Source organism: Ixodes scapularis, unplaced genomic scaffold (genome assembly GCF_016920785.2).
Source record: "Ixodes scapularis isolate PalLabHiFi unplaced genomic scaffold, ASM1692078v2 PGA_scaffold12__126_contigs__length_90152505, whole genome shotgun sequence".
In the NCBI taxonomy this organism is placed as follows: domain Eukaryota; kingdom Metazoa; phylum Arthropoda; class Arachnida; order Ixodida; family Ixodidae; genus Ixodes; species Ixodes scapularis.
This window is the reverse complement of record NW_024609838.1, coordinates 26,651,800-26,670,841: the sequence shown is the minus strand read 5'-3', so window position 1 is coordinate 26,670,841 and position 19,042 is coordinate 26,651,800. Positions and strand designations below refer to the sequence as shown.

Genomic DNA, 19,042 nt, shown 5'->3' with positions numbered 1-19,042 from the left:
GGGCTTTGTAATCAAGACATGTAGCAGAACTTTTGAGCTTCCTCTCATAAAGTGAGTGCTTTGACGTCCCAGTGAGTTCACATTCATCAGTACTTTTTTACTTAATTTCACGATTTGTTTTAGTTACGCCTCCATTACCGCCCCACAAGAATGTTGAGCTACCCGAGGAATAATAAAAGAACGTTATCGCACCGTGGTTGATAGAGGTGCTCCCGTTGGCGTTGGGCTTTGCAATCAAGACATGTAGCAGAACTTTTGAGCTTCCTCTCATAAAGTGAGTGCTTTGACGTCCCAGTGAGTTCACATTCTGCACTACTTGTTTACTTAATTTCTCGATTTGTTCGAGTTACCCTCTCAATAACGCCCCACAAGAATGTTGAGCTAGCCGAGGAATAATAAAAGAACGTTATCGCACCGTGGTTGATAAAGGTGTTCCCGTTGGCGTTGGGCTCTGTAATCAAGACATGTAGCAGAACTTTTGAGCTTCCTCTCATAAAGTGAGTGCTTTGACGTCCCAGTGAGTTCACATTCATCAGTACTTGTTTACTTAATTTCTCGATTTGTTCGAGTTACCCTCTCAATAACGCCCCACAAGAATGTTGAGCTACCCGAGGAATAATAAAAGAACGTTATCGCACCGTGGTTGATAGAGGTGTTCCCGTTGGCGTTGGGCTTTGTAATCAAGACATGTAGCAGAACTTTTGAGCTTCCTCTCATAAAGTGAGTGCTTTGACGTCCCAGTGAGTTCACATTCTGCACTACTTGTTTACTTAATTTCTCGATTTGTTCGAGTTACCCTCTCAATAACGCCCCACAAGAATGTTGAGCTAGCCGAGGAATAATAAAAGAACGTTATCGCACCGTGGTTGATAAAGGTGTTCCCGTTGGCGTTGGGCTCTGTAATCAAGACATGTAGCAGAACTTTTGAGCTTCCTCTCATAAAGTGAGTGCTTTGACGTCCCAGTGAGTTCACATTCATCAGTACTTGTTTACTTAATTTCTCGATTTGTTCGAGTTACCCTCTCAATAACGCCCCACAAGAATGTTGAGCTACCCGAGGAATAATAAAAGAACGTTATCGCACCGTGGTTGATAGAGGTGTTCCCGTTGGCGTTGGGCTTTGTAATCAAGACATGTAGCAGAACTTTTGAGCTTCCTCTCATAAAGTGAGTGCTTTGACGTCCCAGTGAGTTCACATTCATCAGTACTTGTTTACTTAATTTCACGATTTGTTTTAGTTACGCCTCCATTACCGCCCCACAAGAATGTTGAGCTACCCGAGGAATAATAAAAGAACGTTATCGCACCGTGGTTGATAGAGGTGTTCCCATTGGCGTTGGGCTTTGTAATCAAGACATGTAGCAGAACTTTTGAGCTTCCTCTCATAAAGTGAGTGCTTTGACGTCCCAGTGAGTTCACATTCATCAGTACTTGTTTACTTAATTTCACGATTTGTTTTAGTTACGCCTCCATTACCGCCCCACAAGAATGTTGAGCTACCCGAGGAATAATAAAAGAACGTTATCGCACCGTGGTTGATAGAGGTGTTCCCGTTGGCGTTGGGCTTTGTAATCAAGACATGTAGCAGAACTTTTGAGCTTCCTCTCATAAAGTGAGTGCTTTGACGTCCCAGTGAGTTCACATTCATCAGTACTTGTTTACTTAATTTCACGATTTGTTTTAGTTACGCCTCCATTACCGCCCCACAAGAATGTTGAGCTACCCGAGGAATAATAAAAGAACGTTATCGCACCGTGGTTGATAGAGGTGTTCCCGTTGGCGTTGGGCTCTGTAATCAAGACATGTAGCAGAACTTTTGAGCTTCCTCTCATAAAGTGAGTGCTTTGACGTCCCAGTGAGTTCACATTCATCAGTACTTGTTTACTTAATTTCACGATTTGTTTTAGTTACGCCTCCATTACCGCCCCACAAGAATGTTGAGCTACCCGAGGAATAATAAAAGAACGTTATCGCACCGTGGTTGATAGAGGTGTTCCCGTTGGCGTTGGGCTTTGTAATCAAGACATGTAGCAGAACTTTTGAGCTTCCTCTCATAAAGTGAGTGCTTTGACGTCCCAGTGAGTTCACATTCTGCACTACTTGTTTACTTAATTTCTCGATTTGTTCGAGTTACCCTCTCAATAACGCCCCACAAGAATGTTGAGCTAGCCGAGGAATAATAAAAGAACGTTATCGCACCGTGGTTGATAGAGGTGTTCCCGTTGGCGTTGGGCTCTGTAATCAAGACATGTAGCAGAACTTTTGAGCTTCCTCTCATAAAGTGAGTGCTTTGACGTTCCAGTGAGTTCACATTCATCAGTACTTGTTTACTTAATTTCACGATTTGTTTTAGTTACCCTCTCAATAACGCCCCACAAGAATGTTGAGCTAGTCGATGAATAATAAAAGAACTTTATCGCACCGTGGTTGATAGAGGTGTTCCCGTTGGCGTTGGGCTTTGTAATCAAGACATCTAGCAGAACTTTTGAGCTTCCTCTCATAAAGTGGGTGTTTTGACGTCCCAGTGAGTTCACATTCATCAGTACTTGTTTACTTAATTTCACGATTTGATTTAGTTACCCTCTCAATAACGCCCCACAAGAATGTTGAGCTAGCCGAGGAATAATAAAAGAACGTTATCGCACCGTGGTTGATAGAGGTGTTCCCGTTGGCGTTGGGCTTTGTAATCAAGACATGTAGCAGAACTTTTGAGCTTCCTCTCATAAAGTGAGTGCTTTGACGTCCCAGTGAGTTCACATTCTGCACTACTTGTTTACTTAATTTCTCGATTTGTTCGAGTTACCCTCTCAATAACGCCCCACAAGAATGTTGAGCTAGCCGAGGAATAATAAAAGAACGTTATCGCACCGTGGTTGATAGAGGTGTTCCCGTTGGCGTTGGGCTCTGTAATCAAGACATGTAGCAGAACTTTTGAGCTTCCTCTCATAAAGTGAGTGCTTTGACGTCCCAGTGAGTTCACATTCATCAGTACTTGTTTACTTAATTTCACGATTTGTTTTAGCTACGCCTCCATTACCGCCCCACAAGAATGTTGAGCTACCCGAGGAATAATAAAAGAACGTTATCGCACCGTGGTTGATAGAGGTGTTCCCGTTGGCGTTGGGCTTTGTAATCAAGACATGTAGCAGAACTTTTGAGCTTCCTCTCATAAAGTGAGTGCTTTGACGTCCCAGTGAGTTCACATTCTGCACTACTTGTTTACTTAATTTCTCGATTTGTTCGAGTTACCCTCTCAATAACGCCCCACAAGAATGTTGAGCTAGCCGAGGAATAATAAAAGAACGTTATCGCACCGTGGTTGATAGAGGTGTTCCCGTTGGCGTTGGGCTTTGTAATCAAGACATGTAGCAGAACTTTTGAGCTTCCTCTCATAAAGTGAGTGCTTTGACGTCCCAGTGAGTTCACATTCTGCACTACTTGTTTACTTAATTTCTCGATTTGTTCGAGTTACCCTCTCAATAACGCCCCACAAGAATGTTGAGCTAGCCGAGGAATAATAAAAGAACGTTATCGCACCGTGGTTGATAGAGGTGTTCCCGTTGGCGTTGGGCTCTGTAATCAAGACATGTAGCAGAACTTTTGAGCTTCCTCTCATAAAGTGAGTGCTTTGACGTCCCAGTGAGTTCACATTCATCAGTACTTGTTTACTTAATTTCACGATTTGTTTTAGTTACGCCTCCATTACCGCCCCACAAGAATGTTGAGCTACCCGAGGAATAATAAATGTACGTTATCGCACCGTGGTTGATAGAGGTGTTCCCGTTGGCGTTGGGCTTTGTAATCAAGACATGTAGCAGAACTTTTGAGCTTCCTCTCATAAAGTGAGTGCTTTGACGTCCCAGTGAGTTCACATTCATCAGTACTTGTTTACTTAATTTCACGATTTGTTTTAGTTACCCTCTCAATAACACCCCACAAGAATGTTGAGCTAGCCGAGGAATAATAAAAGAACGTTATCGCACCGTGGTTGATAGAGGTGTTCCCGTTTCCGTTGGGCTCTGTAATCAAGACATGTAGCAGAACTTTTGAGCTTCCTCTCATAAAGTGAGTGCTTTGACGTCCCAGTGAGTTCACATTCATCAGTACTTGTTTACTTAATTTCACGATTTGTTCCAGTTACCCTCTCAATAACGCCCCACAAGAATGTTGAGCTAGCCGAGGAATAATAAAAGAACGTTATCGCACCGTGGTTGATAGAGGTGTTCCCGTTGGCGTTGGGCTCTGTAATCAAGACATGTAGCAGAACTTTTGAGCTTCCTCTCATAAAGTGAGTGCTTTGACGTCCCAGTGAGTTCACATTCATCAGTACTTGTTTACTTAATTTCACGATTTGTTTTAGTTACGCCTCCATTACCTCCCCACAAGAATGTTGAGCTACCCGAGGAATAATAAAAGAACGTTATCGCACCGTGGTTGATAGAGGTGTTCCCGTTGGCGTTGGGCTCTGTAATCAAGACATGTAGCAGAACTTTTGAGCTTCCTCTCATAAAGTGAGTGCTTTGACGTCCCAGTGAGTTCACATTCATCAGTACTTGTTTACTTAATTTCACGATTTGTTCGAGTTACCCTCTCAATAACGCCCCACAAGAATGTTGAGCTAGCCGAGGAATAATAAAAGAACGTTATCGCACCGTGGTTGATAGAGGTGTTCCCGTTGGCGTTGGGCTCTGTAATCAAGACATGTAGCAGAACTTTTGAGCTTCCTCTCATAAAGTGAGTGCTTTGACGTCCCAGTGAGTTCACATTCATCAGTACTTGTTTACTTAATTTCTCGATTTGTTCGAGTTACCCTCTCAATAACGCCCCACAAGAATGTTGAGCTACCCGAGGAATAATAAAAGAACGTTATCGCACCGTGGTTGATAGAGGTGTTCCCGTTGGCGTTGCGCTCTGTAATCAAGACATGTAGCAGAACTTTTGAGCTTCCTGTCATAAAGTGAGTGCTTTGGACGTGCCAGTGAGTTCAAATTCCCTAGTAGTTGTTTACTTAATTTCGCGATTTCTTTGAGTTACGCCTCCATTAACGCCCTACGAGAATCTTGAGCTAGCCGAGGAATAATAAAAGAACGTTATCGCACCGTGCTTGATAGAGGTGTTCCCGTTGGCGTTGGGCTCTGTAATCAAGACATGTAGCAGAACTTTTGAGCTTCATGTCATAAAGTGAGTGCTTTGGACGTGCCAGTGAGTTCAAATTCTGCAGTACTTGTTTACTTAATTTCACGATTTCTTTGAGTTACGCGTCCATTAACGCCCTACGAGAATGTTGAGCTAGCCGAGGAATAATAAAAGAACGTTATCGCACCGTGCTTGATAGAGGTGTTCCCGTTGGCGTTGGACTCTGTAATCAAGAAAAGACATGCGGTAGACATTTTGAGCTTCCTTTCATGAAGCCATTGCTTTGGACGTGTCCTTGCGTCCAAATTTTGGAGTACTTATTTTCCTAATTTCACGATTTCTTCGTGTTTCACGTTTTTTTAACACCCGAGAAGAATGTTTAGCTAGCTGAATTGTAGTCTAAGAATGTTATCGCACCGTGCTTGTTAGAGGTATTCCCGTTGTCGTTGGGCTCTTTAATCAAGACAAGACATGCGGTAGAAACTTCCTCTCATAAAATCAGTGCTTTGGTCGTGTCCGTGAGTTGAAATTCTTCCGTACTTGTTATCCTAATTTCACGATTCTTCGTGTTTCGCTTCTTTTTTTTTAACGCCCCACATGCATTTTCAGCTTGCCGAAGAATAGTCAGAGAATGTTATCGCACCGTGCTTGTTTTATGTGTTCCCGTTGTCGTTTTGCTCTGTAATCAAGACAAGACATGTAGCAGAAATTTCGAGCTCCCGGTCATAAAGTGATTCTTTGGACGTGCCCGTGAGTTCAAATTCTGCAGTATCTATTTTCTTAATTTCTCGATTTCTTTGTGTCTCACGTCTGTTAACATGGGAGGAGTGTCTGGCGAAGGAGTATGCCAGGCGCACGTGCCGCGCACGTGCCGCGAGAGGACGAACACGGGATGGGAAAGACGACGACGGCGGACCGGGGGAACGTGCAGTTAGGTTCTGGGATTAAGGACGGATAGTAAGGGTTCCATCCTAACAATTGGGGGCTCGTCCGGGATCGAAGATGTACAACCTGGAGGTGTCAGATGAAGTGATAGCCCGTCTTTTAAGACAAACCGACGGATCCGTGATGCAGCGGGCGCAAGTTTCTGTTCAAGTGCGCCAACTGCTACTGACTGCTGCAGTACCCTCAGCCAACGAACCCGAGGTGACCGCGGCTGCAGTCCACCCGTCTGGCGGCCCTCTGCCGAAAATTGTGGCGCAGTTGCCGAAGTTTGCAGGCTTCAGTGATCGACAGTCGCCCGAAGGATTTATCGAGAGACTAGAAAACTTTCGCTTGAGTACGGGAGTCACCACTGAACACCGTCTCAGCCAGGTCGTTCCGGCTGCGCTGGATGGGAGCGCCAAATTATGGTGGCGTTTTATTGGTGACTTCGGCAGTTGGAATGATTTCAAGACGGCGTTTTGTGCCGAGTTTGTCTCAATCGACGCCAAGCGACGTCTAAAGGACAAGTTGAGACGCCGCACTCAACACCCCGAGGAGAACCTCAAGGAATTCATTTACACCATCGCTGAATTTTACGAAAGAATCGGGGAAGAGTTGCCCGACTCAGAAAAGGTCGACCGCGTGCTACGCCAAATGCATCCCCAGCTCCAGGAGTACGCGAATTTGAGCGAGCTTGCCAAGGCAGCGGACGGCCTCATGGAGCGTGCCTGTCGGCGTCTTCAGTACAAGCCGCCCCCCACAAGAAGCAACCAGGTGGCCCGTGACCTAGCTTTCCGGGCACAAGGTAACAGCGACTTCCCCGGGACGGAGGCTGCAATTCCCGCTACTCTCGCACCAGCTCTAGCAGATGCTGTATCATCTGCAACAGTCGCTATGCCGTCGACGTATTGCTGGCCACTCCACCCTGCGGCAATCGAACCAGCCTACTACAGGGACCAGCTTTCAGGACCCACAACGTCAGGAGGAGTAGCAGATTCAGTTCTGCCGATTTCTCAGTGGCATCAGCGCCAACAAGGAGTCAACCGTGGCCCGAGATGTGGAGGAATCGGTCACCCCGCTCGCACCTGTACTACGGGTCGCCGATTGGGTCCAGGTCTCTGCCTCAGGTGCCAACAGCCTGGCCATTTTCAAGCACAGTGTCCGGGAAACGGACACTGGTTGATGCTGTCCCGGTGAGCATCTACGACAGAACGCTGCAAGTGGCGACTACTGCCGGGGGAAAAGAGCCTCTCCTTGACGCTACCATTGGATCATCAACGTTCAAGGCGCTGCTCGACACAGGCTCCAGCGTCAGTCTCTTGGGTCGGCCGGCCATCGCAGCTGCTCAAGCCACAGGTGCCAGTCAAAAAAGGGAAGTGTGCACACTGCGACTGGCAACAGGATGGTCCCAGTCCGCTGCATCTCTTCAGTGCAAGATCCGGTGGGCGGCCGGTTCCCGGAGACAACGTTTTCTGTGTATGCCCGACCTCTGCAGAGACATTGTTTTAGGAAGGGATTTCATTACAGTGACAGATATCTCCTTGCATGTGGCGCTTGAAGGATGGACAATTGTAACAGACCCCAGCGCATTGTTCCATTTGTGAAGGCCATAAAGCAAGGAAGCAGCGAGCTTGTTGCAGAAGAATATTCGTACTCCCTGGAGAACCCCTTCAAAGAGGAGTCAACTTGCTCCACCACATCCAGCCATAGTGCTACCGAAGGCGATGGAGACTCTGCAAAGACACCGGGAGTGTATGCTCCTATAAAGAAATTGTTGATCTTTGGGCCCATCTTCACCAAAACTCCCGGCTGCACTTCCCTTGCTGAGCACCGAATCAACACAGGAGACAGTCCACCCGTTCGTTGCAAGTTGCGCCCCGTCAATTCCAAGAAAGAAAAAATCCCCCATTGACAGTTGCCTTCAAGACTTGCGGGAACAGGGACTTGTGCGTCAGAGCACTAGTGAGTGGACCGGTGCACCTGTTCTGGTGGCCAAAAAGTTCGGAGGCTTCCGCTTGGCCATAGACTACCGGCCGCTCAACGCACGCACCAGGGTGCCAGTGTATCTGATGCCCCGAACCGACTGGCTGCTGGCACAACTCGGGAGAGCTAAGTGTTTCTCAAGCTTTGACCTTTCGCAGGGTTTTTTCCAAATCCGTATGCGCGAGGACGACATTCCGAAGACGGCGTTCATATGCTACCAGGGCACCTTCGAGTTTACAAGGATGCCGTTTGGTGTTGCAGGTGGTCCAGCCTCCTTTGAAACGCTGACGGACAAAGTCCTGAATGAAATCAACCACCGATTTGCTATGGCTTTTATGGACGATGTACTTGTGTATTTAGAGACGCTCGGCAGTCATGTTGCACATGTCCGAGAAGTCCTGGAGCGCATCAGATCAGCAGGACTCACCATGAACCCCGGCAAGGTTCAGATGTGCTGCCAGTCGCTGAAGTTTCTGGGCCATGTAATAAGCCCTGGACAATGCAGGCCGGACGAGGGGAAGGTGTTAACGGTGCTCAACTACCCCCGACCTACCACAGTCAAGCAGCTGCAAGCCTTTCTTGGTTTGCTTGGCTTTTACGGGAACTTTATTAAACAATTCTTCATTATTGCCCGCCCCCTCACCGATCTCTTGAGAAATGACCGCAAGTGAATCCGGAATCACCAGCAGGAGCATGCCTTCACCCTGCTCAAGGATGCACTGGCTCACGATGCGGTGATGAGTTTGCCAGACCTGCATCGGCCCTTCGTCGTCGAAACGGATTCCAGTGGAGTTGGCATAGCTGCAGTGCTTCTGCAGCAAGGCCCCGACCAACTGCAACCGGTGTCCTTCATCAGCAGAGTGCTTACTGAATCTGAGCGACGTTACACTGTCCAGGAGTGGGAGTGTCTCGCAGTGGTCTGGGCAGTACACAAGTTCAAACCTTACCACGAGTTTACCGAGTTTGAAATCCACTGTGACCATTCCTCATTATCCTGGATGTTCAGCACCGACCAGTCGTCCCCAAGAGTCAAGCGTTGGGTGCTTCGACTCCAGGGCTTCAACTGCAAAATCAACCACCGGAGAGGGCTTGCGAATATCCCAGCAGATTCCCTCAGTAGGGCACCTCTCCAGTAAGTAGACATACCTGATCAGAGCCTGCCTGAACCGCTGTTTCCCATCTGTGCACCAAAATCAAAGCCTCAGATCATCTTTGAGGCAGCTGCAGAAGTGTCCCTGATCGACGATGTCACCTGCTTGAGCAACAGAGCAAGATTAATTGACGAGCAAAAGCAGGACACTCTTTTGTCGAGGCTCCTGAGTGTTAAAGAAGGCATGAAGCTTCCTGATGATGACCCTGACCGGCGCCTACTGGTGGACTTGGCGGAAACAACCGAAGTAGAAGCCAACGGCCTCCTCGTTCAACTACGCGGGGAAAGCAAGGTGCCCTGGGATGACCATCCCACAAGCGTTCACGCAGGTTTTTTCAAAACTCTAAAACGCGTCTCTTCCCGCTTTGTCTGGTTGGGAATGAGAGCTGATGTCGCCAGGTACGTTCGTTGCTGTCAAGTGTGCCAACGCACTAAAGCCCGCCGCCAGAAGCTTCAAGGACTTATGAGCAGCCAGTGGGCCACTGCACCGATGGAGGAGCTAAGTGTGGATATTGTAGGACCTCTGCCCACCACACCCAGACGCAACAAACACCTTTTGGTGATAATCGACAGATTCACAAATTTTATCGAACTTTTTCCTTTACGAACAGCAACCAGCAAAACCATTATAGAGTGCATGGTGCAACTTTTCTGCCCACACGGCAAACCTGTTTCCATCTCCAGTGACAACGGCAAGCCATTCGTCAGTAAACTGTGCCGAGGTCTCCTAAGCCACTGGGGGATCGCCGACCGCCACACTGTGCCATACAGGCCATCAGGACAAATGGTAAGGAGGCACAATGGCACTGTGAAGGAGAGCCTTAGAGCATATTGTTCTACCCACAGAGACTGGAACAAGCCCATTCCTAAATTCGCTTTCGCGATGCGCACAGCAGAAAGCGTCGTCACCGGATTTGCCCCAGCCTTCCTTTGCTACGGCCGAGAGCTTCGCACCCCGTAGGAAGTGGCGGGACTCAAGGATGACAGCGAGCCACCAGCTTCAGAATGTCATGCTTTTGCGGCGGAACTCACTCGGCGCCTGCACGACGCACTAAATTTCTCTCGACATCACCAAGAGAAAGCAAGGCAGGCCCAGAAACCTTATTACGAACGGCACCGGAAGCCTCCAACAATACGTCAAGGGGACCTTGTCCTTCTTGATGCCCACACATTGAGCGATGCGGCCAAAGGCGTTACTGCGAAGCTTGCTCCACGGCGCACGGGGGCCTTCCGTGTGGTCCAGTGCCTGGCTGTTAACGACTTTGTGCTTAAGGACCCAGTTACTGGGCGAAACCGGCACGTGGCTAACGCGGACCAGCTGACACCGTACCACGAGCCAGTTCCAGATCTACTCCCGCCTGGTTCACGTGTCAAGAGGGGGAGACCTGTGAGGAGTGTCTGGCGAAGGACTATGCCAGGCGCACGTGCCGCGCACGTGCCGCGAGAGGACAAACACGGGATGGGAAAAACGACGACGCCAAACCGGGGGAACGTGCAGTTAGGTTCTAGGATTAAGGACGGATAGTAAAGGTTCCATCCTAACAAACACCCTACAAATATGTTTAGCTAACCGAAGAATAGTCAAAGAATCATATCGCACCGTGCTTGTTTTATGTGTTCCCGTTGTCGTTGGCCTCTGTAATCGAGACAAGAAATGTAGATGAAATGTTGAGCTCCCGGTCATAAAGTGATTTTTTGGACTTGGCCGTGAGTTCAAATTCTGCAGTACTTATTTTCTTAATTTTTCGATTTCTCTGTGTTTCACGTATGTTAACACCCTACGAGAATGTTTAGCTAACCGAAGAATAGTCAAAGAATGATATTGCACCGTGCTTGTTTTATGTGTTCCCGTTGTCGTTGGGCTCTGTAATCGAGACAAGACATTCATAGATGAAATTTTTAGCTCCCGGTCATAAAGTGATTCTTTGGACGTGCCCGTGAGTTCAAATTCTGCAGTACTTATTCTCTTAATTTCTCGATTTCTTTGTGTTTCACGTATGTTAACACCCTACAAGAATGTTTAGCTAACCGAAGAATAGTCAAAGAATGATATCGCACCGTGCTTGTTTTATGTGTTCCCGTTGTCGTTGGGCTCTGTAATCGAGACAAGACATTCATAAATGAAATTTTGAGCTCCCGATCATAAAGTGATTCTTTGGCCGTGCCCGTGAGTTCAAATTCTGCAGTACTTATTCTCTTAATTTCTCGATTTCTTTGTGTTTCACGTACGTTAACACCCTACAAGAATGTTTAGCTAACCGAAGAATAGTCAAAGAATGATATCGCACCGTGCTTGTTTTATGTGTTCCCGTTGTCGTTGGGCTCTGTAATCGAGACAAGACATTCATAGATGAAATTTTGAGCTCCCGGTCATAAAGTGATTCTTTGGACGTGCCCGTGAGTTCAAATTCTGCAGTACTTATTTTCTTAATTTCTCGATTTCTTTGTGTTTCACGTCTGTTAACACCCTAAAATAATGTTTAGCTAACCGAAGAATAGTCAAAGAATGATATCGCACCGTGCTTGTTTTATGTGTTCCCGTTGTCGTTGGGCTCTGTAATCGAGACAAGACATGTAGATGAAATGTTGAGCTCCCGGTCATAAAGTGATTCTTTGGACGTGCCCGTGAGTTCAAATTCTGCAGTACTTATTCTCTTAATTTCTCCATTTCTTTGTGTTTCACGTATGCTAACACCCTACAAGAATGTTTAGCTATCCGAAGAATAGTCAAAGAATGATATCGCACCGTGCTTGTTTTATGTGTTCCCGTTGTCGTTGGGCTCTGTAATCGAGACAAGACATTCATAGATGAAATTTTGAGCTCCCGGTCATAAAGTGATTCTTTGGACGTGCCCGTGAGTTCAAATTCTGCAGTACTTATTTTCTTAATTTCTCGATTTCTTTGTGTTTCACGTCTGTTAACACCCTAAAATAATGTTTAGCTAACCGAAGAATAGTCAAAGAATGATATCGCACCGTGCTTGTTTTATGTGTTCCCGTTGTCGTTGGGCTCTGTAATCGAGACAAGACATGTAGATGAAATGTTGAGCTCCCGGTCATAAAGTGATTCTTTGGACGTGCCCGTGAGTTCCAATTCTGCAGTACTTATTCTCTTAATTTCTCCATTTCTTTGTGTTTCACGTATGCTAACACCCTACAAGAATGTTTAGCTATCCGAAGAATAGTCAAAGAATGATATCGCACCGTGCTTGTTTTATGTGTTCCCGTTGTCGTTGGGCTCTGTAATCAAGACAAGACATGTAGCAGAAATTTCGAGCTCCCGGTCATAAAGTGATTCTTTGGACGTGCCCGTGAGTTCAAATTCTGCAGTACCTATTTTCTTAGTTTTTCGATTTCTTTGTATTTCACGTCTGTTAACACCCTACAATAATGTTTAGCTAACCGAAGAATAGTCAAAGAATGATATCGCACCGTGCTTGTTTTTTGTGTTCCCGTTGTCGTTGGGCTCTGTAATCGAGACAAGAAATTCATAGGTGAAATTTTGAGCTCCCGATCATAAATTGATTCTTTGGACGTGCCCCTGAGTAAAAATACTTCGGTACCTATTTTCTTAATTTTTCGATTTCTTTGTATTTCACGTCTGTTAACACCCTACAATAATGTTTAGCTAACCGAAGAATAGTCAAAGAATGATATCGCACCGTGCTTGTTTTATGTGTTCCCGTTGTCGTTGGGCTCTGTAATCGAGACAAGAAATTCATAGATGAAATTTTGAGCTCCCGATCATAAATTGATTCTTTGGACGTGCCCCTGAGTAAAAATACTTCGGTACCTATTTTCTTAATCTTTCGATTTCTTTGTGTTTCACGTATGTTAACACCCTACAAGAATGTTTAGCTAACCGAAGAATAGTCAAAGAATGATATCGCACCGTGCTTGTTTTATGTGTTCCCGTTGTCGTTGGGCTCTGTAATCGAGACAAGACATTCATAGATGAAATTTTGAGCTCCCGATTATAAATTGATTCTTTGGACGTGCCCATGAGTAAAAATACTTCGGTACCTATTTTCTTAATTTTTCGATTTCTTTGTATTTCACGTCTGTTAACACCCTACAATAATGTTTAGTTAACCGAAGAATAGTCGAAGAATGATATCGCACCGTGCTTGTTTTATGTGTTCCCGTTGTCGTTGGGCTCTGTAATCGAGACAAGAAATTCATAGATGAAATTTTGAGCTCCCGATCATAAATTGATTCTTTGGACGTGCCCCTGAGTAAAAATACTTCGGTACCTATTTTCTTAATTTTTTGATTTCTTTGTGTTTCACGTATGTTAACACCCTACAATAATGTTTAGCTAACCGAAGAATAGTCAAAGAATGATATCGCACCGTGCTTGTTTTATGTGTTCCGGTTGTCGTTGGGCTCTGTAATCGAGACAAGACATTCATAGATGAAATTTTGAGCTCCCGATCATAAATTGATTCTTTGGACGTGCCCCTGAGTAAAAATACTTCGGTACTTATTTTCTTAATTTTTCGATTTCTTTGTATTTCACGTCTGTTAACACCCTACAATAATGTTTAGCTAACCGAAGAATAGTCAAAGAATGATATCGCACCGTGCTTGTTTTATGTGTTCCCGTTGTCGTTGGGCTCTGTAATCGAGACAAGAAATTCATAGATGAAATTTTGAGCTCCCGATCATAAATTGATTCTTTGGACGTGCCCCTGAGTAAAAATACTTCGGTACCTATTTTCTTAATTTTTCGATTTCTTTGTATTTCACGTATGTTAACACCCTACAAGAATGTTTAGCTAACCGAAGAATAGTCAAAGAATGATATCCCACCGTGCTTGTTTTATGTGTTCCCGTTGTCGTTGGGCTCTGTAATCGAGACAAGAAATTCATAGATAAAATTTTGAGCTCCCGATCATAAATTGATTCTTTGGACGTGCCCCTGAGTAAAAATACTTCGGTACCTATTTTCTTAATTTTTCGATTTCTTTGTGTTTCACGTATGTTAACACCCTACAAGAATGTTTAGCAAACCGAAGAATAGTCAAAGAATGATATCGCACCGTGCTTGTTTTATGTGTTCCCGTTGTCGTTGGGCTCTGTAATCGAAACAAGACATGTGATGAAATTTTGAGCTCCCGGTCATAAAGTGATTCTTTGGACGTGCCCGTGAGTTCAAAATCTGCAGTACTTATTTTCTTAATTTGTCGATTTCTTTGTGTTTCACGTATTTTAACACCCTACAAGAATGTTTAGCTAACCGAAGAATAGTCAAAGAATGATATCGCACCGTGCTTGTTTTGTGTGTTCCCGTTGTCGTTGGGCTCTGTAATCGAGACAAGACATTCATAGATGAAATGTTGAGCTCCCGATCATAAATTGATTCTTTGGACGTGCAACTGAGTAAAAATACTTCAGTACCTATTTTCTTAATTTTTCGATTTCTTTGTATTTCACGTCTGTTAACACCCTACAATAATGTTTAGCTAACCGAAGAATAGTCAAAGAATGATATCGCACCGTGCTTGTTTTATGTGTTCCCGTTGTCGTTGGGCTCTGTAATCGAAACAAGACATGTGATGAAATTTTGAGCTCCCGGTCATAAAGTGATTCTTTGGACGTGCCCGTGAGTTCAAAATCTGCAGTACTTATTTTCTTAATTTGTCGATTTCTTTGTGTTTCACGTATTTTAACACCCTACAAGAATGTTTAGCTAACCGAAGAATAGTCAAAGAATGATATCGCACCGTGCTTGTTTTATGTGTTCCCGTTGTCGTAGGGCTCTGTATTCGAGACAAGACATGTGATGAAATTTTGAGCTCCCGGTCATAAAGTGATTCTTTGGACGTGCCCGTGAGTTCAAATTCTGCAGTACTTATTCTCTTAATTTCTCGATTTCTTTGTGTTTCACGTATGTTAACACCCTACAAGAATGTTTAGCTAACCGAAGAATAGTCAAAGAATGATATCGCACCGTGCTTGTTTTATGTGTTCCCGTTGTCGTTGGGCTCTGTAATCGAGACAAGACATTCATAGATGAAATTTTGAGCTCCCGGTCATAAAGTGATTCTTGGGACGTGCCCGTGAGTTCAAATTCTGCAGTACTTATTCTCTTAATTTCTCGATTTCTTTGTGTTTCACGTATGTTAACACCCTACAAGAATGTTTAGCTAACCGAAGAATAGTCAAAGAATCATATCGCACCGTGCTTGTTTTGTGTGTTCCCGTTGTCGTTGGGCTCTGTAATCGAAACAAGACATGTGATGAAATTTTGAGCTCCCGATCATAAATTGATTCTTTGGACGTGCAACTGAGTAAAAATACTTCAGTACCTATTTTCTTAATTTTTCGATTTCTTTGTATTTCACGTCTGTTAACACCCTACAATAATGTTTAGCTAACCGAAGAATAGTCAAAGAATGATATCGCACCGTGCTTGTTTTATGTGTTCCCGTTGTCGTTGGGCTCTGTAATCGAAACAAGACATGTGATGAAATTTTGAGCTCCCGGTCGTAAAGTGATTCTTTGGACGTGCCCGTGAGTTCAAATTATGCAGTTCTTCTTTTTATAATTTCTCGATTTCTTTGTCTTTCACGTCGCTTAACACCTTACAGGAATGTTTAGCTAACCGAAGAATAGTCAAAGAATGATATCGCACCGTGCTTGTTTTATGTGTTCCCGTTGTCGTAGTGCTCTGTAATCGAGACAAGATATGTGATGAAATTTTAAACTCCCGGTCATAAAGTTATTCTTTGGACGTGCCCGTGAGTTCAAAATCTGCAGTACTTATTTTCTTAATTTGTCGATTTCTTTGTGTTTCACGTATTTTAACACCCTACAAGAATGTTTAACTAACCGAAGAATAGTCAAAGAATGATATCGCACCGTGCTTGTTTTATGTGTTCCCGTTGTCGTTGGGCTCTTTAATCGAGACAAGACATTCATAGATGAAATTTTGAGCTCCCGGTCATAAAGTGATTCTTTGGCCGTGCCCGTGAGTTCAAATTCTGCAGTAATTATTTTCTTAATTTCTCGATTTCTTTGTGGTTCTCGTCTGTTAACACCTTACAAGAATGTTTAGCTAACCGAAGAATACTCAAAGAATGATATCGCACTGTGCTTGTTTTATGTGTTCCCGTTGTCGTCGGGCTCTGTAATCGAAACAAGACATGTGATGAAATTTTTTAGCTCCCGGTCATAAAGGGATTCTTTGGACGTGCCCGTGAGTTCAAATTATGCAGTACTTCTTTTTATAATTTCTCGATTTCTTTGTCTTTTACGTCGCTTAACACCTTACAGGAATGTTTAGCTAACCGAAGAATAGTCAAAGAATGATATCGCACCGTGCTTGTTTTATGTGTTCCCGTTGTCGTTGGGCTCTGTAATCGAAACGAGACATGTGATGAAATATTGAGCTCCCGGTCATAAAGTGATTCTTTAGACGTGCCCGTGAGTTCAAATTATGCAGTACTTCTTTTTTTAATTTTTCGATTTCTTTGTATTTCACGTCTGTTAACACCCTACAAGAATATTTAGCTAACCGAAGAATAGTTATAAATGATATCGCACCGTGCTTGTTTTATGTGTTCCCGTGGTCGTTGACCTCTGCAATCAAGACATGTGAATGAAATGTTGAGCTCCCGGTCATAAGGTGATTCTTTGGACGTGTCCGTGAGTTCAAATTCTGCAGTACTTATTTTCTTAATTTTTTATATATTTTTGTGTTCGCATCTGCTAACACCCTACAAGTATGTTTAGCTAACCGAAGAATACTTATAAATGATATCGTACCGTGCTTGTTTTATGTGTTCCCGTTGTCGTTGGCCTCTGTAATCGAGACAAGACATGTAGATGAAATGTTGAGCTCCCGGTCATAAAGTGATTCTTTGGACGTGTCCGTGAGTTCAAATTCTGCATTAGTTATTTTCTTAATTTGTCGATATCTTTGTGTGTTCGCATCTGCTAACACCCTACAAGAATGTTTAGCTAACCGAAGAATAGTTATAAATGATATCGCACCGTGCTTGTTTTATGTGTTCCCGTGGTCGTTGGCCTCTGTAATCAAGACATGTAGATGAAATGTTGAGCTCCGGGTCATAAAGTGATTCTTTGGCCGTGCCCGTGAGTTCAAATTCTGCAGTAATTATTTTCTTAATTTCTCGATTTCTTTGTGGTTCTCGTCTGTTAACACCTTACAAGAATGTTTAGCTAACCGAAGAATACTCAAAGAATGATATCGCACTGTGCTTGTTTTATGTGTTCCCGTTGTCGTCGGGCTCTGTAATCGAAACAAGACATGTGATGAAATTTTGAGCTCCCGGTCATAAAGGGATTCTTTGGACGTGCCCGTGAGTTCAAATTATGCAGTACTTCTTTTTATAATTTCTCGATTTCTTTGTCTTTTACGTCGCTTAACACCTTACAGGAATGTTTAGCTAACCGAAGAATAGTCAAAGAATGATATCGCACCGTGCTTGTTTTATGTGTTCCCGTTGTCGTTGGGCTCTGTAATCGAAACGAGACATGTGATGAAATATTGAGCTCCCGGTCATAAAGTGATTCTTTAGACGTGCCCGTGAGTTCAAATTCTGCAGTACTTATTTTCTTAATTTTTCGATATCTTTGTGTGTTCGCATCTGCTAACACCCTACAAGAATGTTTAGCTAACCGAAGAATAGTTATAAATGATATCGCACCGTGCTTGTTTTATGTGTTCCCATTGTCGTTGGCCTCTGTAATCGAGACAAGACATGTAGATGAAATGTTGAGCTCCCGGTCATAAAGTGATTCTTTGGACGTGTCCGTGAGTTCAAATTCTGCAGTACTTATTTTCTTAATTTGTCGATATCTTTGTGTGTTCGCATCTGCTAACACCCTACAAGAATGTTTAGCTAACCGAAGAATAGTTATAAATGATATCGCACCGTGCTTGTTTTATGTGTTCCCGTTGTCGTTGGCCTCTGTAATCAAGACATGTAGATGAAATGTTGAGCTCCGGGTCATAAAGTGATTCTTTGGACGTGTCCGTGAGTTCAAATTCTGCAGTACTTATTTTCTTAATTTTTTATATATTTTTGTGTTCGCATCTGCTAACACCCTACAAGTATGTTTAGCTAACCGAAGAATACTTATAAATGATATCGTACCGTGCTTGTTTTATGTGTTCCCGTTGTCGTTGGCCTCTGTAATCGAGACAAGACATGTAGATGAAATGTTGAGCTCCCGGTCATAAAGTGATTCTTTGGACGTGTCCGTGAGTTCAAATTCTGCAGTAGTTATTTTCTTAATTTGTCGATATCTTTGTGTGTTCGCATCTGCTAACACCCTACAAGAATGTTTAGCAAACCGAAGAATAGTTATAAATGATATCGCACCGTGCTTGTTTTATGTGTTCCCGTGGTCGTTGGCCTCTGTAATCAAGACATGTAGATGAAATGTTGAGCTCCGGGTCATAAAGTGATTCTTTGGACGTGTCCGTGAGTTCAAATTCTGCAGTACTTATTTTCTTAATTTTTTATATATTTTTGTGTTCGCATCTGCTAACACCCTACAAGAATGTTTAGCTAACCGAAGAATAGTTATAAATGATATCGCACCGTGCTTGTTTTATGTGTTCCCATTGTCGTTGGCCTCTGTAATCGAGACAAGACCTGTAGATGAAATGTTGAGCTCCCGGTCATAAAGTGATTCTTTGGACGTGTCCGTGAGTTCAAATTCTGCAGTACTTATTTTCTTAATTTGTCGATATCTTTGTGTGCTCGCATCTGCTAACACCCTACAAGAATGTTTAGCTAACCGAAGAATAGTTATAAATGATATCGCACCGTGCTTGTTTTATGTGTTCCCGTTGTCGTTGGCCTCTGTAATCAA

The 19,042-nt window shown here is 44.0% G+C and overlaps 1 pseudogene; it reads left to right on the top strand.

Annotated features, from left to right (window-relative positions):
- Positions 1–6,138: 6,138 nt before the first annotated feature.
- Positions 6,139–19,042, top strand: part of LOC120850205 — a 37,104-nt pseudogene continuing 24,200 nt past the window's right edge.